General features: G+C 31.3%; 1 protein-coding gene across 5 annotated transcripts in view; it reads left to right on the top strand.

The window, feature by feature from the left end:
• Window positions 1-21,436, top strand: part of LOC132726261 (suppressor of lurcher protein 1-like) — a 60,337-nt gene that overhangs the window by 7,908 nt on the left and 30,993 nt on the right. For all 5 annotated transcript variants that reach the window (XM_060711543.1, XM_060711542.1, XM_060711544.1 and 2 more), the window contains exon 2: window positions 20,018-20,093. The gene's annotated coding sequence lies outside the window, so the exon portion shown is untranslated. The remainder of the gene's footprint in view (window positions 1-20,017; window positions 20,094-21,436) is intronic.

The raw sequence follows: 21,436 nt of genomic DNA, 5'->3' as shown, positions 1-21,436 counted from the left end.
ATCTACCTTATCCAAACTGGCATCTGTCTCGGGAGGTAACACCTATATAATTCTAAGTCATGCCTAATGCTTGAAATAAATTTAAAGAAATGACCCGAGTCTCATGATATGCTAAAGAATTGTAAATGCTCCATTCTTTTGGCAGTCGGACTTCTTCACCATGTTAACAAGGGCTTTACAGCACAAACGTCGATATGTAAGCATCCATATACATTGTGTTATTGTATATTAAGACAGGAGAATATCTATCTTTATATTTTGATATTAAATATAGATTTTTACTGTACGAATCTCGATTGAATCCTCAGAGGACTTGGCTAAAGCCTTCAATAATTATGCAATATCAGAAGCAAAGTTTATTACCATCGGTTTTTTGTCTAGAGTTTTCTGATATCAGAATCGTGATAAAATTGACGGAAACAAATCACGTAATTATAAAGACACTAGCCGTGAGATTTAGCGGTCTGTATAAATGCGAAACAGTGATGCATTGCTATTAAAGGATTCAGTATTTAATCATTGAGGCTTATGTTTTGTAATTTACTAGCTAACTTTGATTGATGAACCGATCTGATGTCATAGAAAACGTTGGTATAAAAATATTTTTGAAATATGATGTATATTTACAAAAACACTGTCCGTCATATCGACACAGTGTGTATGAGAAAATAGAGAGAAATAAAGAATCCCCAAAAGAAAGTCCAACAAGACAACATTCAAAATGTTGCAGGCTGGGTTTGATTGAGCCTGTTCATGGATAGTAATGGAAAGTGCAAGTAACCGTCCACGCCACCTAGCACCGGCTTAGGCAGAACTCATTTAATCTTGGTAATGGTGAAATTTTGAATTTAAAAATATCCGCAGATGTGTTCATACGGCGGTTATCATGGAACCTTCAATGTGTCACTTAAGTGTCATTCCATGAAAAGCGGCGTATGGTCCCAAAGTAAAAGAATGGTGTGCCCTAAACGAGAAAACAATGGGCAGAACTAAATAAAATGGAATTTTGAAAGGAGATCAGAGGTTATGAAGCTTGCATATCACAGATATGACGTCAATGTGTGAGAGAAGTTATTAATTGTAAAATTTACGTATTTTGTAACCTCTGCTTTGCTTAAACGCATAGAGTATAGTACATTGTGTGTGCAAATACTAAAAGTTCATATATGGGTCTAACTTTCAGATATATTCAAAGTTGCACTTTAGATATGGGCGATATATTAGAATATTTGGATCGATGATCAGCAACCTATTTTAACGAACTCAATATTATACATCTATTTTTAAAAGTACCATGCTGTTAAAAAGTAATACGCATTTTCTTTATCTATAAGTTATTGACACCTCAGTATAGGGATATATCAATAAATACAGAAATAGGGAAAATAAATAAGTAGCAAGTACATATTTATTGTTTGTATTTAAGAATTAAAAATTAATAGAATATCATTAGATTAGATAGAGGATAAGGAAATTCCTTTCCAGAGCGTGATCGGTGCGTGAATTGATTATTAATATTTGCCTATTCTAGTAACAATATTGTTGCGGAAGTGGGCGGGATTTAAGTATTGTAAGGCGGGATGACAATTATAAACATTATTTGAGCCGCGTCACGACAAAACCAACATAGTGGGTTTGCCTGCGAATCCGCGGAGTCTGATCAGGATCCATGCTGTTCGCTTACCAACTCTTTTACAACTAGAGAAACTGAGCGAACAGCATGGATCCTGATCAGACTGCACGGATTCGCAGGCTGGTCTGGATCCATGCTGGTCGCAAACCCATTATGTTGGTTTATTGTAATGGCGCGGCTCATTTGTTTTCTTGACAAAAACATTGACCGTTAGCAATGAATATCCAGTGCTTTAGTTACATTTACCAAATTCTCATTGAAAAACGAGATTATTTAATTCATAATCAATGTTACTTTGATAATATCACGAATTTGTACAAATGAATGCAAAATTTAGTCATATGTAAAATTGTGTTTTTTTATACGTTTTGTAACCAGCTGTAAACTACCGATACGGCGAATTGTTTTTGCATAAATCAAACCAAGAATGCTATAAAAATCCATTTCAACTCCGTGTTCACCCTAACGCTTACTTTTAAAACATTTTAGCCGTAAACATATTCATTATTGCTTACAAAAGAAGTCTATATGTAGAAATACGTTAAAAACTCATAAAGTGTAATATTTATACGCATATATGAGCTAAGATTTTCTAGCACCGCCGCTTTTAGTAAATCTACTAATTTTAAATCCAGTTAGTGAGGTTATTTGATTGGTTTCAACATTCATTGTGCAGACACTATATGCTTTAAAGCCTTTCTCAACTATTTTAAAGATCTGCTTTAATTGGAAAATGATAAAAAAAAGAAAAACGTCGATAAAAAAGTTTTCTTATTTTAAATACACGTAGTTACATACGAGGTATATTTCAAGTCTTTCAAGATTTCCGGCATACACCGGTGCCACGGTATCATATGAGATTGAAAAGTAAATAAAAATTAAACTATCTTGACAAAATTTGTGTTTTGCTGTGGGCGTCCACAACAAATTACATTTCGCCACTGACGTCCATACAATCAAACCGGTTTTAACTTACTAGTACCTTGTTTGTCGACCTTTGAGATTTCCAATTTTACTTTCTTAAAGATGTTTTAAACATCATGTTAAATAAAAGTTATCCACGCACTGTTTTCGCTTTTTAGCTGCCTCTACCAAATGTCCTGTATTGCCAATATCCATATTGTAATACATATCCATTTTACAAAGCCTTAAGGTGATGAAATGCATTTGAAGTGACAATGCTATTTGGTCACCTTTATATAAATGAACGCACTCTGTTCGTGAAAAGAACATTAAATAGGGCATAGAGATTTTTAAGAACTGTTCATTATTGAGATAAAATAACACAATAATTACATTACAGCTACTAACTTGATTTCGGCAGAGCTGAAAGTACTTTTCGGTATTGATTTTTTGTTCTAGGTGCCATAAGTAATATAAAATGACATAGCATAAAAGAAAATATATGTTTGATATAAGACGTTTAAGTCATTTTGATCAATGTTAACACAATGTCATTGTGAATATTTCCATTTTCTGTCTGAGTTATAAAGTACAGCATTTAACTATAGAATTTACTCGTCTGTGATGGTGTTATGGTATATTATCAAAGATTGTAGACTAACAGACATATAACACCTGTTCTACATGTCAATTTACAAACATTTATACTTTATTATTTTTCCGCTGCATTTCAAAGGTCTTTAGGTGTTAATGATATCACTTGGTGTTTTACATTCTCGATAGTAGAGGGCAAACGAAGAAATTAATGATTTTGTCGTTTACAATTAAATGTCAAATTTCTCTGCTCTTTGGTATAATGATCTGTCTCACAGAAAAGGTATGCCGGCTCGTCACATCTAAATTCAGTTGTTTTGTCATCAAAATCTGCTCATGTTCAATATTATATATCTAAATTGACGTGTCAGACAAATGTAATAACTCAAACATTTTACGTTTGATCACTTATTTATGTTTGGGATTAAACAGAAAGATCCTATGCATAAGCAATCCAGTCGACCACATCTAAATTAATTTCAGTGTCTGATTTTGTTTGATAATTGCATCGCATCAATGTCGTGCTGACGTTCTTCTTTTATCTTTTAGTTAATAATGCATACAATTTTGATATGTTTCTCAGCCATTTTGTATTTGGGAACGAGTTGTCTATTGATGACAAGCTTTTTCTGTATAAAGACTAAATAGGTTATCAGAATTATTTTCTTATATATTAATTTATTCATTTTGGTGGTGTTAGAGATAATGAAGATGTTTAATTTTTAAGATCAATGCTTTGACCACTCTAAGATCTATTGAAGTATCGCATTGATTTTAGAACGCGTGGCACTTAAAATGTACGATTTGTGTGTACATAACGACTTGGTCCTGTGGTATTTGTTTGATATCATTGTTAACAGCTTCTCTGAAATACCAAATGAAAGGATGTCATTGTATACCATTATTCTTAATCGATGTAATAGGATGAGATATGTTGTGTTTAGAATGGTGTTTTTTGCTGTTGTCATTCCCATTTAAAACAGATCGACATCTCCAACTTATATTGATAATTCTTCATGATGATCAATAAACGCTGCACACCTCACTGGTGATGTATCTGCTACATTGTTTGTCCCAAGAGCCATTGCGACACGACAATATGACTTTTTATCGTGAAAATTACTTTGAATTAATAATAAGTTTGTTAAACGGCTGACTTAAATTGCAATATTTTCTCATTATGAATAATAATTCACAAACATTTGAAATAAACGAGAATGGCTTTGCATGAACAGGTTTAACCAAACCGAGCCTGCAACATTTTCAATTTTGTCGTTTTGGAGTTCTTTATGGATTCTGTTTTTCTCTATTTTAACTTCCAGTAAATACTTTTCAAATAAAACAGTACATACATTGCTTGTATTCCAAGAACCGATGAAATAGTCATATATTTAACCTAATTGTTAGGACTCTGTGCCCAGTTATAGTTTTAAATTTTTAAATCATTTGATTTATTATTCTCAAATTATTTTTTATTGTGTCTAAGTACATGCACTAACTTTTGCCATCTTAACACAGCATACACGATTATTTTTAGAACAACATATACATTACTTTCTTTGTCTGACTTTTATTGAATTTCTTGTTAACCATTCTACAATATATTTCCTTCTAGACGCTTTTGATGTATCTGCCAGTTTTGTTTAGAGAAATTGAAAAATAATTTCATTTTTCGACATGCACTACGATTGCTTTCGTTAGTTTTACACGGGCCAATGGTATTAATGGTATTTGAGAGAGGGTATTTAACTTTCTAGTGGCAACTTAAGTCATTGTTTGTTCCGTATATTACATAAATCCTTGCATCGTTCCTATTGTAAGATATTTGGACATAAAACATAAAGCAGTGATTATATCGAGAAAATGTACACTTGATAATATTACATGTGTAATAAAATAATCGGATAACTGTGAAACAGTCACAATATTCACATTTTGAATAAGCAGAACAACTGGGACTAATACGGAATGAAATCTGTGATGAAAAGTGATTCCTGATTTGCAATATGTTAGTATTAAATGGTTTACCCTATTCGCATAAGATTAAGCGGAAAACTCTAAGCGAATATGTAAGCAGTTGCGGTATCAAGAATTTGGCACAAATTGTAAAATTCATGAATGGAATGAATATAAAAGGAAATCGGTGGCATAAAGTTATCAAATTTTGCAAAAAAAAATAACATCAGTATTAGATTTTACAATTCGCATTAAACTAAGCGGAACTCTTTAAGTGATTACGTTATCAGTTGACCGTATCCAGAAATTTGGCATAAATAATAGAATTCAAGTCACGTAGCTTATTTGGAGCGATCTAATCTATTGAAAAGAATCAGCATGTGTCGAGACGCGGCGAAATTAACGATCAAGATTTTATGTATTAAAATGTGTTGTCTGCCGTCGAAATAATCTTCTTAAAAATTTCACCTTATTTGAGTATTACAATTGAAATAGAAATCCTTTATAAAGTAACCATGTACAAAGCATGAGATTTGTACAAGCAAGACATTAGAGTTTTCAATTATGTTACTTCCGAAATATATCTGAGATATCATAGGAAATTGCAATGTGCTCTTGAACAAAAAAAAGGAATCACACTCTTTTTACCTAATGAGACTCTTAGAACGATTTAAACTCTTTTCTGTCTTAAAGTCTGGCTTTTCTCAAGACAATGGTTGCAACCTGTTTGCGCATGCGCATTACATACAGTGGATCTTACAAAATAAGCTCCACACCGGTACATTCTATATATATTTAATGTTTTGACCAAACAAATTACAAACGCTGTCGGGTTTGTCTTCACTCTAGTCCGGAATGGCTGCAAAGTATATACATGTATAACGTATACTTTGCGGATTTACTCTTAACGACGACGGACGTAGCGTAATAACGCTTTAAAATGTAACTAATAGTAAAGCCTGAATAATAACCTAAACATTAAGAAAAGATTTGTATGACTCTTGAAATGAAAATGGAATAGAAACTATTCCTTTTAAATATTATCTAAATTTATATAGCTTACATTATACAATTTAAAGACACACAAACACATTTTAAGGTTGTTTTTTTTGTGATGATATTTTAATGCTTTTTATCTCGTCCTACATTTATTACATTTCTTAAACTGATCTTTGATAATCAGATTGTTAAAACGTTAAAACAAATGCATCGTAAATAATTGTCGATGCTCGACTTGCTGCTATTGTAGGTTTGTGCATGAATTCCTAACGAATGAAATTGTCCGTGTATTATGGAATGGTATAAGAATCCCTGATTATGACGTTAATTCAGACAAGATTGCTCAAGCTAGTACTATTTTGCGTGCTAATCTCATCTGATAGAATGATTGCACAATGTTTCGCCCACATGTAAATGAAAAAAGTCAATATTGCTTTATATAGATAGCGGCATGTAACGCCGTCTACATTTATTTTAATATAAAAATCTATTGTGTGGTTTGACTTCTGTAACTCCGTTGAAAAAATATAATCTACAGACGTCAATGTATAATAGTATAGAGAAATATCGTTCAGATAGACTATTTAAATTCTAAACTTAAAAACCGAGTTAAGGGGATATAACAAGTGGAACAGATCTTAAAATAGTAACAGTGATTGACGGCCGGGCCAGTCTATAGAAACAAAACTTAGGTTTTGGACAGAAAAGAATGAATATCGCCCAGAAAGAGACAGACATATCTCCGTGTAGTGTGATATTACTGAAATTGTAGAAGGTCGTCAAAGCAATGTGCCAACTCAAATGTTCCGTGTCCCAAGAGTCTCATTTCGATCGATTGCAGCACAAACAATAACGCAAAATTGTTCTTAAAACGTGCAGTTATCTTAGGAAGTTTTTATCAAATCCTTTAAAGTGAGACAAGTTTTTTGAAAATGAAACTTGTATATTTCAATTGTTTTAAATCATGTTATGTGTGGTGTACTTTTTATTTAAAGTTATGCTAAGGCAAACATCACAAGTCACCAAAATAAAAATAAAACGTATTCTTTTAACTAAGGCAGTCTTACAACATTATCTCACTGGACTTTATATCAATATTATATAATACTTTACTCACACGATGTTAACACCAGTTCTTTGAGTGCAATGATATAGTCATACCAATACAAAATAATGCATCAATTCTCATTTATTGTATCAATTAAGACAACGTTTCAAACATAATGTAAAGTGTAGTTCAATGGGAAAAGAACTACATGAAAAATAAAGGTCGAGTGATTCGAGCATTTACGTGCTTCTTCTTCAAGCGACCGCCCGTTAATAATTAATGTAAGCACGCTATATATGATTGATTTCTAATGTACCATGGCCATAATTAGTTGCCAATTTTCATGTTTACATCAAACGATTTTCCCGCCTTATTAGTAAACTCAGAAGTTCGTGCTTTCACATTACTAACGTATATGCTGATTAAAAAACGTGCATTTTAAATCAACAAATTAACAAAAACAAAATGCAGACAACAAAAAGTGGCAAGAACCCGTAAAAGATTACAGTGTCGGTAAAGATTTTTTTTTTTAAATGGTGATTTTCAGAGAGCGTTATCAGCATTGTATTTTAGTGTTTATATTACAATATCCTTAGTTTAAATGTTAAATATTGATTCCTATCTTACATGTATACAGTTATTATTCTATGTTCTTTTTAAAGTAATTGAATTAGTTAGAATAGATAAGTTCATGTTGCAGCATTAAAATATGTGATAAATGCACACACTTTGATAATTATATTCTAGAAAAAATGTCTTAAAATTGTAAAATTTAGTAATTCTTGTCAGTAAATAATTGATGTTTATGATTCATAATTATTACATACTAGTAAAACTTTTTCTTATTTACCAACATGGAAATATACCAGAAAAAAGCTTTATCTTACATGTCATTGAATATTAATTTAAAAGATTATCAAAGAAGATCGATGTAATAAAATACCGCATGCAGCGGCACATATTGATACAAAAGATGCCGCTCAAACTTGGGCGAGCGAATACTCGTACAAACTGTGCAGCCCTTCACGTTAAATTTATGACAATATTTTTTATAAATTAATCAAGTAGCAATTGACCAGAAAAACCGTTGATTTGAATATTCAAATAAATATCTGCATTTATCCTATTTCACATTTTATTCGCACACTTTTTGTATAACACAATTAATCACTATAATGTTTTTGAATTATTTCTGCCTGTATTGTCTTTATAATACTTCCCACGAGCATTAAATCTCTTTTTATGTGAATTATTAATGTTGGCTGATTGTATTTGGCTCCAAAATGCATTGCATTGAGATAATGCATTCAAAGTGTGAAAGCTATTTTCATTTGTCAATTTTGCATTGGTTTAATGTCATGAATGCGTGTGTCTCGCTGAAGTTCCTGTGAGCGGTGTAATGCTGGTATAAAATTGGCCTTTATGTTGGATGGTCTTCTTATATTACTTTTATTCTATATATAACAATACAATATTTTGGGTTTATAATTATTTGTTTGTAAAAACTACTTCTTTTGAAAGTTTTACCTACTCAGGCATGTTGTCATGAAACTCTGGTTTTATGTTGGAACGTATATTAAACCTTTTCATGACATTTGTAAAAAGATGCAATTATGACCCAACGATACTTTCATTTCAAATTGACATAACCTTGTAAAACTATTTACATAGATAATCATTAACGAAATATTTCTTAAGATGCTTATAAATAAGGATCATCTGATAATGTATTTCTTGTACTACTTTCTTATGTTCCTTTTACTTACTGATGATAGCAACCAAATACTACTTATGTTTATATTAAATGTCTTGATTTGGACTAAATTAAAAACACAGTTTCATCTGTTATATATTTCACGCCAGTTTTTTGCTATTAAATTAAACATGTCCAGCAAAGTGTAAATATCTCTCAACAAACATATTGATTACAGAGCTCTGTCGGAGTCGCTCAGGTCGGAAATTGAGAATGTTTTGACGTAAAAAAGACTAGAATCTCAGGAAAACTTGGATAATGCCATTGATTAATGTCTTTAAGGTTTTAACTTAAATACACTAAATATCATCATGTTGAAAGAAAACTGGAGGAACTAAAGTTCACGCCTATAGAACGTCTTAAATATTTAAAAGATATAAAGGAATGTTAAAGTTGACAGTAAATTGGAACAAGTTTTTTCAGAGTGATTTACTTGCAAACCATTTCTTCAATTTTCTCCAATTCACATTCGAAATATTAATGGATTTAAGAGAGGCTTCCATCAATATTTTTGTATTGCAGTATTGTAGATTAGTAAAATTCATAAATATTATTCTGGATGTTGTTGATAGGCAGTAAAGTTTGTATGTTTAGACTCTGACACGCAAAAGATATAACTCAAAATATTTTTCTAAAGATTCATCAAACTTTTTATATGGTTTATTATTCATTCGATGCCCTGCAAATTCAAATAATAATTTCCTCGTTTTTTACAATGGAGCATAAAGAACAGTCAAGCTTGGTTTATGCAATTTAATATCACTGCCAACCATATTTACTACCAGCTTTAAAATCATTTTGCGAATGTTATTGTCCTTGCTTCATTGGTCTAGAAATGTCTAGATAGCTTAAAAGCTTTATCGATAATTACTTTTTTCCCATTAGAGAAAAAATAATTATTGTTATGCGTAATTTAGTAGTATCAGCTTCTCCTATATGATATTCCTATCTCATCGAATGCTCAATAATTTCACTAAAGTCGATCTTGCATTGAATCAGACAAGACAACTTTCAAAGCATAAAACTTTTATCACTATGATTAAGTCTTGGCACAAATTTATGTGCAACACTTCATCATTTTTCTTTTGTCATTTAGATCTTGAATTTTAAAGGATTGTAAAAGTAAGACTACTTAACTTACAAAACTATGAACTTTGCATTTTATTTATTTATTTTTTAATTTTTTTTTTTTTTTTGAGTTTCCATCCATTCCTTATTCAAGCTCTAAACAAGGAAAACAACGTTTAAAATGTAATTTGTCGCAGAAAAGCTGGTTTTATATTTTCTATGAAAATTATGGGTGTTCTAATAATGCAAAAATATTGTCTTTGCACATGTTATGAGCGTATACAACTATTTTACTTGCGTATTTTAAGTAAGTAGAACTATGCGACTTCATATCCTAAGTTATCATAAAAAATACAATTTCGGGCATTATCTATTCTGAAATCAAAAGTAAAGTTAAAAGACAAATAAAGAAAATTAAATGTCAAAATAATAGTTTGTTCGAGACATATTTAAAACAATTATTTTATTCCCATGCATTTTGGTTTAATACAATTTAATACAAGTTATGAAAATAATTGCTCAAAATTATGCTGGTTCTCGTTTTGGAATTATTTCCGTGAGCTTTAAATATTTCTCTTTTTTCTAAATTATTGATGCGATGTGATTGTATCCTAACATAACTGAATTAAAAGGGGATAATGATTTGTCAGAACTGAAATTTGCCTTAATCAACAACTGTGTAGTGAGATTGTGCCATGTTTCCTTCATCATTCATTGCATACCATTTGTTAAACGAAAGAAGATACTATGATGAATGCTATGATAAGGTTTAATTTTAGTTTGTTTCAGGCAGCAATGCAAGGAATTTTAATTATTAATTTTTATTTAAGTACATCGTTGCTAACTTCTCCCTTGTGCCTGAGCGGTTGCGTTAAACGGTTGAGGCATCAGAATCACAGCCACCGTTTATTCCTGCGTGATCGTAAGAGGCGCCTGAATGGGTCCAAATTACTAGAGTCTATGCATCACTTAGCTCAAGTAGGTGAGATGGTTTTGACCACAGGTGTTGCTTTAAATTGTAACATCCGTGGTTAGCCAAAATCATAATTCCTGTTTCAGTGCCATATGGCCTAAATTGTGTTTAGGTGATGATTGACAAATAAAAAATTAAAAATGTTTAAGATAAGATATAAAAGTTGCCTGAAATATAAAAAAGAGTATCCCTCCTATTTCTTTTAACAGAGCGTAACCGAAAAATTATGAAGGATATTGATAGAACTGTCCATGTAGCACGTGGGTTATTGAATATCAATTAATAATTGAATATTCAATAATATTCAACACTTCAGTGTTGTTATAGTTTTCTGGTCCATTGGGATCATTGATTCCAGCACTTTAAAGTTTTGAACACTGAGAACCGCTCACGCCGGTGCTAACGGGCGTGAGGTATGTTGTACTTTTTCATTATACCACATGTTTAATGAGAATTGCTTGCGAGGAATCACTATTTATCAAAGTTTTTTTACATGGTTTTATGTTGTTAGAAATACTCCAACCAAGAAATAGTATTTCCCTTTATTTACATATTGTCTTTTAGTTTCATCAGGGTAGACAACACAAACGAAATACTTAAACATATTTCTATAGTACTTAGAGACAACGTTTTTCATCAGAATGTGTTGTTTGTACTCAAATATCATTAATAAATGGACATTTTCTATGATATTACTACATTGAATTATTTTAGGTTATCATAAGGCATTAAGAATCTTTTTATTGTATTGAAGTATTAAGTGTTGTATTATGATTTTAATCTTGTTAAAGACTTATCAATGATTTTGTAAATGAGATACAAGCAATACTTCTTATAGTCTTTAGATTTCGTTGACTTCCTGTGCATTAAAATGGTGTTTCAAGAATTATTACTATCCATAAAATAAAACTATAAGGCATCTATGTTTTTCGTTTTTCCTGTTCTTCTCGTTGCATTTATTTCGATCCATTGATCCATTAACTATTGTCCATAATTATTCTGACACATTTTTGTGCAAAGAAAATCTTTGAATATGTGTACAAACTATTGAAAAGTGGGGAATGTTCTCGGATAGACGGTATTTATCATAGTGTATAGTTATGTCTTCCCAGGCCGATACTCAATGGATAATTGTAGTCAGCACGCCATCTATGATTGATTTCTAATGTACCACGACCGTTATTATTTGCCAATTTCCGTGTTTGCGTCCGAACAGCTTCCCGTTGTATGATATAAGATCACTCTGATGTTCTGCTTAATTCAACACCCTGAAATTCTTTAGTGTAGCAACTGCATTATATGTATAATTATCTATATAGACTAACATGAATATTAGATATATGAATACTTAGAGAGTTTTCAAAACGAATCATGTACATTCGTGTATTTTTTTTTTCGAAATGAAATATGAGAATTTATCACACACCCGTGCCGATTTTGCGACTCCGTAAATATGGTATTGCACGGCCGTGCATATATTTTGACGTGACGTCATTAGCGTTATACAAACATAGTGTAAAGACGCGCTAAATGTTAGCGTTATACTATAGGCGCGTCAATGAAATATGACTCTTATTTCACCTTAAACGGTCTTTATTTTTGGTATGTGATAAATAGAATATTAAATTCGTGTAAGTTCATTACTGAATTTATTGCACTCGTTGAATAAAATAATATTATGCTCGCCAGAGGCTCGCATAATATAATTTTATTCAACTCGTGCAATAAATTCTGTATTGAACTTACACTCATTCAATATCCTCTATATATCTTACATTTCTCGCAAATTATGCATCCCTGTTTATATATTTATAATAATCCACGTTTGTAACGTCGATTTTCATTGGATACTCATGACGTTTATATTATTAGTTATAAAGATCGTTGACAGGTTATATGGCCCTATATAAACGGCTATTTGTAAATATAACCCGAGCCGCTAGAGAAAAAGTAAGATTTCTTCATGAATCGACAGCAGCCGTGTATATTATTAGTTATAAAGATTGTTGACAGGTTATATGGCCCTATATAAACGGCTGTTTGTAAATATAACCCGAGCCGCTAGGCGAGGGTTATATTGCAAACAGCCGTTTATATACGGCCATATAACCTGTCAACAATCTTTATAACGAATTTATATTACAGCAAACATCATTTTTTAGTGAAAAAAGTAAGATTTCTTCATAAATCGACAGCAGCCGTGTATATAAAACTATATAAACGTCACGATTATCCAATGAAAAGCGACGTTACAAACGTGCAGTATTATAATATTAGTTATAAAGATTGTTGACAGGTTATATGACCCTATATAAACGGTTGTTTGTAAATATATTGTAAACAACCGTTTATATTCGGCCATATAACCTTTCAGGAATATTTATAACGAATTTATAATACTGCAAACTTCCTTCCTTTAGAGAAAAAAGTGAGATTTCTTTATAAATTGACAGCAGCCGTTTATATAAAACTATATAAACGTCACGATTATCCAATGAAAAGCGACGTTACAAACGTGCAGTATTATAAATTTATAATACTGCACGTTTGTAACGTTACAAACGTGCAGTATTATAAATTTATAATACTGCACGTTTGTAACGTCGCTTTTAAATTTTATAAAACTGCACGTTTGTAACGTCGCTTTTCATTGGATAATCGTGACGTTTATATAGTTTTATATACACGGCTGTTGTCGATTCATGAAGTTATCTTACTTTTTTCTCTAAAAATTGATGTTTGCTGTAATATAAATTCGTTATAAAGATTGTTGACAGGTTATATGGCCGTATATAAACGGCTGTTTGCAATATAACCCTCGCCTAGCGGCTCGGGTTATATTTACAAACAGCCGTTTATATAGGGCCATATAACCTGTCAACAATCTTTATAACTAATAATATACACGGCTGCTGTCGATTCATGAAGAAATCTTACTTTTTCGCTAAAAAATGATGCTTGCTGTATTAAAAATTCGCTATAAAGATCGTTGACAGGTTATATTGCCGTATATAAACGTCTGTTTGCAATATTACCCTCGCCTAGAGGCTCGGGTTACATTTTCAAACAACCGTTTATATAGGGCCATATAACCTGTCAACAATATTTATAACTAATATGATATATTCCGACCTACATTTTAGATTGCAGCATATTTCTTTCTTCATATTTTCTCATTTGACTCATAAATACATACATGTAATTTGCTTTCTCGAAACATTTCCCGTCTGGTGGTTTTGTAACATGTTTTACATCATTCACTCTATTATTTGATACGGATTCTCTGTTTATAACATTAAGTCAATCATAAAATATGATCGCTTTAATAGCTTGTGTATAATTCCCAACCGCCACAATTCTATATATCTGAGACTAAAACCTCTTATCATGTGAATAATTAATGCCAGCTAATCTTATACACACGAATAATGCACTGAAATGTGGCGAATGTTTCTATAGTGTAAAAGCAATTTTCATTTGTCACATTACGATTGGCTTAGTGTCATACCTACTTGAATATTTCGTTATTCGAAAGATCATTTCATGTAATTCCATAAACGAGAAAATATAAGTTGTTTTATCTTGAAGTTATTTCTCTTAGAAAAGTATTTATGGAAGGTGTTGTTACAGCTTTGCTATAAAAGGTTCATTTTTCAAATTGTCCTTTTGTTACGAGTCATTGAGGATCATCAAAATGTAAAGGCTCAATATATCTATATATAGGCGGCGTAGCTGTATTACATTTATTTGTTAATTTTAAACGCCTTTAATACTTAAACAGTAAAGTTGTTATAAAAATGTTTACACAACTTAAAAGTAAACGTCAAAATAGAACAAATATTTCAAAGGGCTTTACGTATAATTTAATTGAAATCGACACCCTGGTCTATAAATACTTTATTTATATGTATGAAGGTCATTGTTTGACCAAAACCGGTCGATAAAAGTATCTCATAATATGATAAACAAGATCAACAAGAAAATGCGGCGTTCAATGAACGCAACCCCCACGCGATCCAGCAACAAGAACCAATGGCAAAGAGCCCAGTAGGCCCCAAAACAAAAACCGGACAGGGTGCAAGGCGAAGCACGGACAGGCTTGTCACTAACTATAAAATGAAACCTACTCTGGTGTTTCTGAAGTGTAGTTCTACATTCTTTCCTTCGTTATACTATATTATTTGTTTGACTTTGAGCCACATGGACACCGTAAAGATCAATCATATTCCTCGCACGTACAGTATGACAACACAATAGTATTATGTTGCCGGCTCGCCACGGCGAGCCGGTATTACGTTAGGATTTTACTGAGAAACAACCTAAAACTCCGAATCCATCCAAAAATTTAATCGAAGCTTGGCTTCCAGCTTTCCACAAAATTTATCTATCAGGGCTAGGATCCAAAATTATTTAGCCAATCAAATTTAATCTTACATAGCGTCAAAAAACCTTCAATTTTCACGCCATTTTTAAAAAGCAGCAAGTATTATTTTGAGCGCAAAGATATAATGATGATTAAAATGTTTGTTTTCAATAAATAATATTTACACTGACTTTTGATTTCGCCATTTCACCTGTTCCTCTGTAGTAAGTTTTCGTTTGGTTAATAAACATATGTGTACATCTGGTTCTGTGCATTTTTTTCTTTTTCCTTTTTTCCGGTCATTTAATCCTTTCCGGTATTAAGTGTATACATTTACTGGCCGGGATCCGGGACGCCCCGGATTGGCCGGGATCCGGGATCGTATAAGATATAGAGGGAAAACTAATAAACTATATTTGTGTTGATTATTGTCGTAATGAAAGGCCATTAAACATTAAGTTTTTTTATTGTATGTAATAAACGTTAAATTAATTAAACTTAGGATATAAATATATTTAGAGCTATTTATTAATAAACTTAAAATGCGGAAATCACAATACTTATAATTATATGCCTAATTAATTGGAAAAATCAAAGACTACATTCTTGAATTGGTCAAATCCTGGGACCCCTTTATGTTTTAATGCGATCCCAGCTTTTCTGAAAACTATATTCTTGAACTGGCCAATTCCTGGGATCTCTCTATATTTTAATACGATCCCGGCTTTTCTGAAAACTAAATTCTTGAACTGGTCAATTCCCGGAATCCCTATATGTTTTAATAGGATCCCGGCTTATCTGAAAAACATCTTAGACTGGTCAATTTCCGGGGTTCCTATATTTTTAATAGGATCCCGGCTTTTCTGGCTGAATTGATAGACAACTTGTGTTTACTTTAGGACTTATGTCTGTCACTCATTCCAATACTAAATAACATATTACGACTTAACTTCGTATAAAGAGACATCTTTATGAATTCTACCTATCTAACATTTATTTGGTCAAGGTCAACAGGCCATACAGTAAATGTGCATAGACATAGGGACTTCATTATATCTGTTTACATGCATCTTCATATATACTCATATTCCTCTTTCTTAAACTGAGAGAACTGGCTTCCATAACTTTATGTCACTTTTATTTTGATGTTCGCTGAAGTCTCTTCAGCTAACAGAACTGTCATTTTTACATTTAAACGCACCCCTGGAAAAAAATTACGAAGCGAGTCGCTACTAGCTTTTTTAAAAGCTAACCTTGTTTATCCCTACTTTATATACGATTCATTCAAATGACGTTGTCAGAAAAAAGTTTCAATGAGGGCAACAAAAGGTCTCATTATTCTGAATTTAGAAAGGAATGGTTTTGTTTTATTTTTAATTTATGTTTATGATCTTTGTTTTGATGTTTTGATAACAGAGAATATCTGAATAAAAACAAGTCCTATTATAGGTTATAGTTAAGATAATTATTGAAAATTTTAATAATGATGAAAATTTTAATAAATCACCTTTGTTTCAATGATAACTTTTTGAAATAAACGTTAATTTTGGCCATACATGTGTTTCTATAATAATTTATGATTATTGTTTTCTGACGGTCTATTTTCAAAAACAACAACATATACGTTTATTTATGTATGGCTCATATACTGTACAGGGCAATATGACACAAAATGAAGTTTCAAACAATATACTGGTAATTAACATGTAGACAATGATGCAATATCAAACTAAAGAGTCATGTCATGTGAAGATGTATGAAAATAATTTAAATAAGAAGAAAGTTAAACTTTTGAAAGAGTTTACCTGGAGATTTCGTTTACTGACAATGAGTAATTAAGCATAAAAATTTAAAATTTCTTTATGAATTGAATACTTTTTTGTGAGAAAAAGGGAGATGATTATGTATCGCAGGGTTTTCAGTCTGAAAATTTTTTGTATGTATACATACATGAGCACGACATTAGCAAAGTTGTTATCAGAATTTGCAAGAATGTATTGACCATACAATGGTTTGATCAGAATTTGCAAGAATGTATTGACCATACAATGGTTTGATCAGAATTTGCAAGAATGTATTGACCATACAATGGTTTGATCAGAACTTGCAAGAATGTATTGACCATACAATGGTTTGATCAGAATTTGCAAGAATGTATTGACCATACAATGGTTTGATCAGAATTTGCAAGAATGTATTGACCATACAATGGTTTGATCAGAATTTGCAAGAATGTATTGACCATACAATGGTTTGATCAGAATTTGCAAGAATGTATTGACCATACAATGGTTTGATTGGTATTGATATAAGATAATTATCTTATTTTAGGTTCGTATAAATATCGGAAGTTTGAAATGAGAAATGTGTAAAATTATGATTTTAACGCTTTCTTGCCTTGTTTGGCGCGTGTAAATTATCAGTATTTGCTATGTACATTTTATCCTTGCACCAACAAAGTGTTTGAGACTAAATGGACCTAACGTAACGACATATGTACTTAAAAAATATATTTTCAAAATGCTTAGTATTCAAACGCACATGAGGCAATTACAAAAAGAAAAATTATGTATTTTTTATTTTTCATTCCTCATTTTTTACACATACCCAAAGTTTTGTTTAATCATATATCAATTAAATATCAGTCATAGTCAATGCATCTCTGCAAATTTTGATATCAAATATGCCAGTATTTTGCTTAATAAGTATCCAACATTTCCATGTAGCCAAGTGCACACTTTCCTTTGCAACTCAGTATCTATGAGACATTTTCTTGAAAATTTGATATTTTTTTTCAACAAATACTCAAGGTCCATGTTTTGTTATTAAAGAGATTTGCAAATAAACTGTTTTCTAGAACAATAGACATAAAACTCATTTTTCCAGAAAAGTAAACATTTTAATTTGAAATGATCGTTATCGTAGTGAAATATTGTGCTTTGAATCTGTGACTGTCAGGTATAAGTTTTACATTAGAGAAGGGCTATAGAGTGCACTTGCTATTATGTTGTTTTCTTTTTCTCATTTCTCCTAGAAAATACAGTTTTCAAAACATTTTGAACAACGTCTACATGAAAATGTTCGTAATCTTCTTGATATTACGAGAAACCTCTAGTCTAGGCCGGTAGCAGTATTCGGAACTAAATCATTCCCCTTGTGATAACATATATTGATCTTTCTTCAGAACTATCTCCATATAGGCATTCAGTCTTAAATATACATCTCACTATCACGTCTTGTGCAGTACTGTTCTTCTAACAGCAATTAGACAAAAGCTAGAAATTGTCAGATTAATGAAATTTACAAAATACGTTTAAGCAAAATAGAGCAGATTTTGAAACTAATGATGTATGTTCGTGTAAAAGATCTTAACATTTATCTACAGGCTATTGTGCTGGAATTCACAACTGAGATTAATCATAACGAAACTTTCTCAGTAATGTTATTTGAAAAGTTTCCTATAATATTTCTTACTTCTTTGTTCTGTAATTTTACTGTTAATGGTTAAATGTTTAAACGGGCCCGAAATATAATAGAGAAACACCAGGTTCCTATGATCATCCTCCTATTTTTCTTGATGATTTTCCCATTATCTGTTACGTCCTTTTTATTTCTTGGCATTGGTTGGATAAAGTCATATTTTCGTTTCAACAAAAAAAATCATTACAAATCAAACTATACGGGAACTTTTTTATGCATCGGAAACTTCTAAATCTAAATACGTATAAATTTTATGCTGTTTAAAATATGTATCAAGATTTCTTTTTAATTTAAGTCACGATTCCAGAAAATATATCGAAAAACAATTATGTAGTCGCCAAACTAAGCATATAAACGACTACTTCCCTTAGAATGGCAGATAAGTGCTAGTTTTGAAGTACCATCTCGTGGTACAATCGATACTGCTTTATTCCCATAAGAAATCAAACACGAATTTGGTTCAATTTTATGGACAGTGAATATAAAGTTCTTAATTCTAGTCTACAGAAATGATTTACATGATCGAAGGAAATGAACTAAATAAATACAATTTCGCCCAGGATGAATATAATACTTATTTTATCTCAGCTTTTCTAATATTGTAAATCCCTATGCTACAGAATGAATTGGTTCAAGACATGATAGAGTATTTCAATTGAATATTTTGATGTGAACACATATAATGGAATAATTTTAGGCAACATATGAATTTCAATTTGCAACAATAATGAGTGTTTCACATGTACAAGTAACGTGCTAAAATATGCTATATTTACTACAGGCTCATTGATTCGAGGGAATTAAGATGAAAAGCTATAAGACATACTTACTTAGACATGTTAAAACTTTAGCAAATATATTGCTATAAGAGGGGGTCCTTTCATAAAAAAGCGAATTTTGGAAATATTCCATACAAGTATGTATAGCGTCATGTAATTAATTCTTTGTGTATATCAGTGTAAAATTCTGAACCGTCATTCGTGTCCATTACATACAAAAAAGTACAGTTTTATATCATGAAAGTGTCGGTTATTCATGCCAATTTGAATATGTATACGCATAAGCTAGCTCTTACTTATTACAAATGTTGCAGCTCGGTTTGATTGAGCTTATTCATGTCAAGTATAGTGTCAGTATTGCCGTGATAATGAATCTTTAAAATTCATATTCAAACTTATTTAGTTACAACTCTTCAAAGTATCTTAAATTTCTATCACTTATCCCGGTTTTATTTTCTTATATTTCAGATAGATGGAACGATGGTTTTAGAAATGTAAAAAATGTGATGATAGTGTACTGCCGTATATCTGGTCATTGTTAGAGGTAAGAAACATTTTTTTCATTCAAAGCTGTTGGTTGATTCCTCCACATTTTAGCATTCATTTAAAGCTATAATGCAGTATGTTCTTTAACGAGCTGAATTATTAGACCAAAGACAGCAACATATGCAAATGTTCAATGTCTGAATTATTCTCTGATCAAATTCAAGGGAAACCATCACGATGCGCTTTTATATTCTTTTGAATTTTCTATTCATATTACATACATGTATTTCTGCTCTTTGCTCAAATACGAATTTATATATTTTTTTTTTTCATACATGTAGTAATATATGCCGATGCAGTGTATAGAAAATTTATATCCATGCCACACTACTGATGCCACAAATTGACAGTAGCATATGACCTTGAATTTCACTATCGCTTTAATATAAATTACACAGATTGTGTTTTATCCGTAATTTTAAATTGTCCATACTAACTTTGATAACAATTATGATGGCGTTTTTTTATTGATAAGAATACAAATATGACATTTCTACCTTTGGTGAACGTGATCATGATAACGAACATTCATTTACGTGTAATTTATTTTTAGGAAATCATGGTTAAAATCAATTTCTTTCACCATTGAATGAACATGTATGATCTCTACGCGTTAATGGAATATATGGTTATCTAACGTTTAGGAAGCTGCATTTTCTTTTCATCTTGTATTCTCCCTGATTGTAAGATATTTGTAGAGAGGTTTTTCACAAAACATGTATTATCTCCCCCTTTCGCCTTGTGAGAACATTACCAATATATTACGCATGTAAGAAATCTCTCACAAGTATTTAAGTATTGCTATAATGATATGTTCTTCAAAAACGTAAAGAAAATTTACATTTCACATGAAGCGTTTGTTTTCTTTTTCTGCTGATTTTCATACTTTGTCTTTTATATATAATAGAAAATTACCCCGAAAATGTCTGTCAGTTGGTGAATTGAGCTAAGTATTTTTAAAAATCAAAAACTGTCCATATAACTGTAGTTTTAATTATGTCTTTCATGACTAACTTTCCATCAGTGGAGGAGAATATGTACTTTATTTTTCAACATTTTGTCGAACATGACACATTATAATACATTAGTTGAGATGATATTGAAATTCTCGAGGACATTTTTCAAATTATGACACATGAGTTACAATCATGTTATACGAGTATTATGAAACTAAGAGCGGGAGTTGGCAATGTTCTTCAAACCTGCTTATTACCATTTCAGGAAGTCGTGCAGTAATCAGCTTTATTACCAATTAAAACTTAATCCAATTAAATGATTACATTTCCGCACGGGAGTGTTCACATGTGTTAAATTACTAATATTACTTGCCTTCGCTAGCTA

This window comes from Ruditapes philippinarum, unplaced genomic scaffold (assembly GCF_026571515.1).
Source record: "Ruditapes philippinarum isolate M1 unplaced genomic scaffold, ASM2657151v2 ctg2126_1_1_1_1, whole genome shotgun sequence".
NCBI classification, from domain to species: Eukaryota; Metazoa; Mollusca; class Bivalvia; order Venerida; family Veneridae; genus Ruditapes; species Ruditapes philippinarum.
Note: the sequence above shows the minus strand (reverse complement) of the source record. Positions and strands in the feature narration are given on the sequence as shown.